We start from the raw sequence: 3,743 nt of genomic DNA, 5'->3' as shown, positions 1-3,743 counted from the left end.
AAAGGTTGTTGTGCTTCTTAATTTTTCCGTGATTCTCTTGTTGTCGTGTACTCATACTCTTGGTGGTAGAAATACTTGTGATTGGGTTGTTTAATTGTTATTGTTGTTGATTTTAAACTATGCTGGGTTGTTAATATGTTAAGGAGGAATAAGGGAGAATTAATATTGTCTGGTGGGATCGGTTGCACGCCGCAACAAGAAGTAACAAGGGTGGACAGGTGGCATCGGGTTGCACGCCGCAACAGGAGGAATAAGGGAGGTCTGGTGGGATTGGGTTGCACGGCGCAACAAATATATGTTATTTACTTTTATTGTAATTGTTACGGAGGAATAAGGGAGGATTGGTGGGATCGGGTTGCACGCCGCAATAAATATATACTATTTACTTTTATTGTAATTTTTACGGAGGAATAAGGGTGGACTGGCGGGATCGGATTGCACGCCGCAACAAGGAGTAATAAGGGTGAATGATCTTGTTACGGATATGGTGATATATATACACTATTTACTCTCATCGTAATTGTTAAGGAGGAATAAGGGAGGTTTGGTGGGATTGGGTTGCACGCCGCAACAAATATATATTATTCACTTTTATTGTAATTGTTACGGAGGAATAAGGGAGGATTGGTGGGATCGGGTTATATGCCGTAATAAATATATATTATTTACTTTTATTGTAATTTTTACGGAGGAATAAGGGAGGATTGGTGAGATCGGGATGCGCACCGCATCAATGGATATATGTGCTTATGTATTCCTCTTTGACTGTACAAGTTATTCGGTGGTTATACATTCCAATTAGGATTTGGTTATAACTGAATACTGAGAAGACTCTGGTCCATTTATTTAAAACTTTGACGATTTGTATTTCGCTTTCACTGAGTTTTGAGGGTCGGGTTATTGGCATTGAGTTGTTGACTTGCCGTTGTTCCTTGAATTCTTTCTCTGAAACTATTATTATGGTGAATTAGTTTTTAAAGTAAATTTATTACGTTGAGTCATTTCCTCCGGTCCTGTTAAGTTATTAGTAATATCTTGATTTAAAAATAAAGTAATTAGTACTACGTTTCTATAAATGACTTTTAAATTTGAACCCACCGTGTATATGTATACACCTTTCAATAATTCAAATTCCTATAAATATTATGGTCTATTTCAAATAGTTTCTCAATCAAATTTTCCTTAACCCGATGATGTTAAATCTAACTTAAAAGGAAATTTTCTACTATGTTTTAATTCTATTAAAATCCTATATTAAATGTAATAGTTCATTCGATGTTGTATTTTATTTAAAAAGGGTATTTTCTTTATTCAAATGATTTCAAAAAATAACTTCATCTTTTCTTGTTGATTTCTTAATTGGTTTAGAAGTTGTAATCTACTTTATGTTATATAAATGAGACTCCTTGAACATCTTTATTGCATTGGTTATGGACCCTATGTCTGAGTGGCATGAGGATGATGTTGCGCAAGGTGAGATAGAGATATGTGGGCTCAAGGTGCCATGTGTACTAAAGGTGTAGAACTTGATATTGTGACATGAGATACCAAGGATTGGAACGGTTGAAATTGTGTATTAGAAACGATGTGATGGTTTGAGTTGGCATCGCCTTCTTTGGTTGAACATATTCTTACTTGTCTGTGTCCCGGTTATGTTGGTGTTAATTTACTTGATTATCGTTCGTTACTATCCGTGTTTTTCCTTATTGTCTCTACTATTTGTAGTTGGATTTTTCCCTGTCATTGACATTACTTTGTTAATTTTATCTTGGTAGTTCATTATCACATCCTGTTCAATTTCTTTGACTAGTAGGTGTCTTGACTGTTCCTCGTCACTACCCCACCGAGGTTAGTCTTGATACTTACTGGGCACCGCCGTGGTGTGCTCATACTACGCTTCTGCACATTTTTTTACAGATCCAGGTATTTGGTCGGAAGTAGCTGTGCGGATCGTCGCGGTGGAGACTCAAGGTAAACCTGTTATTGCGTTCGCAGGCCTCGGAGTCACCTTCATTTTTACTTATTTCCATTTGTTCCTTTTGTTCTGGAACAGTGATGCATTTGTTATGTATAACTACTCCTAGAAAGGCTTATGACTTGTACCGCCGGTTTTGGGAATTGTGATTGTTCAGAGTTATTTAATTTAAAGGTAGTGAATGTCAAAGTTATTTCTGTTAATGTTAGACTTACCTAGTTTAGAGACTAGGTGCCATCACGACTCTTCCAAAGGGATTTTGGGTCGTGACAAGTTGGTATCAGAGCTAGGTGCTATGAGTCATAAACAGGTTTCGTAGAGTCTTGCGGATCGGTACGGAGATGTCTGTACTTATCTTCGAGAGGCTAACAAAACTATTAGGAAATTCCACTTCTTCCATTCCCTATCGTGCGATATTAATTCAGCTCGAAGTATTAACTTATGTTCCTTTACATCCACTCGTGTATGATATTACGCTCTCAGTGTCCACTATGCGCCAGTGGTTCGTGATGCTACAGACGGGATACGAGGGAGTCAGGGATGCTCATATATTGTCTCAACGTGTTATCCAGAATGAAGATACAGAAGTATTGAGAGACTATTCAGTGTTCATATGGAGGCGCAGCGGTCCCCGGCATTTGGTTGATGAGTGCGAGCTTGAGAAGGTTTAATGGGTTGGCTAGTTGTCGAGTTTGTGGCGAGGTCGCGAGGAGGGTGTTGACTGGGGATAATTAGTGGTATTGGATTACCTTGTGATTTTTGTTGTACGAACTGTGAAGGTTAGTTTTGCAAATTGTCAGATGTTGTTTTCTATGGATTCGCGCCAAGTGGAGGAGCCCACTAGCGGCGTTCAGATTACAGAGTCAGATTTACATCAATTTGGCCTGAGGTATGGGTATATGTGGTATTGGTAGGTTCTCGAGTTTTGTGTATGGCTAAGTTCTGAGATCTTGCATGGGATGATGTTGTATTTTATGGTGTTTATGCATCATTAATGAATCTACATTTCAGCATCAAGGGGAGTCGGAGGAACAACTTCAGATTCACAGAAGGTCTATTCAGCATGGGTGTCGTGGTTGCGGCAGGACGGGGCGCTTTAGAGAAAATATAGTGGTTTATGAGCTTCTGGCTACGTGGTTCGTGTTTGGATCATCTGCACTTGGGACTTTGATTGGGATTATTGCATGTCGACTATCCAAAGAAATGGGTCAGGTCCGCGGTGTTGGGTCAGGGCAATGGAAGTAATTGGTCATTTTGAATGGGGATCCTCTACCGGCATTTATGGTAGTACTCTTAGATTGGACGGGTTGTGTGATTCGGTTGAGTTGGGGAGATGCGGTCCTAATGGCTTAGTTGTGTGCGGGCGAATTTGGAGGATTTTCGATAGTTTGGCAACGACTTGAGTTGGTTGTCTATTATGGGCATAAGGAAATATGTTGTGCATTGTGGTTTTCTCCTACATAAGTGTCTGAAATTAATAGGGTGTTGGCATTGTTAGGTATCATATGTGAAGAGTGTGTATTCTGGAAAGGGTCTTGAGTTTTGGTTCGTTGGTGCGTGGCTAGTAGCATAGTGATTACTGGGTTTTGAGGCTTTCGAGGTTCATGTTTTGTTACGCGAACGGAAATTCTCTATGGGTACTTAGACAGGATGATGGGATATGAGTGATGTATCGGCCATTTTATTTGTGTAGTTGAGTTTGGGTATGGAAAATTTTAGTGTTCCTGAGGTTTTGGGACTAGATTTCCCCATATGTGGACTATTTCAT

Source organism: Nicotiana attenuata, unplaced genomic scaffold (genome assembly GCF_001879085.1).
Source record: "Nicotiana attenuata strain UT unplaced genomic scaffold, NIATTr2, whole genome shotgun sequence".
Lineage (NCBI taxonomy): Eukaryota > Viridiplantae > Streptophyta > Magnoliopsida > Solanales > Solanaceae > Nicotiana > Nicotiana attenuata.
Note: the sequence above shows the minus strand (reverse complement) of the source record.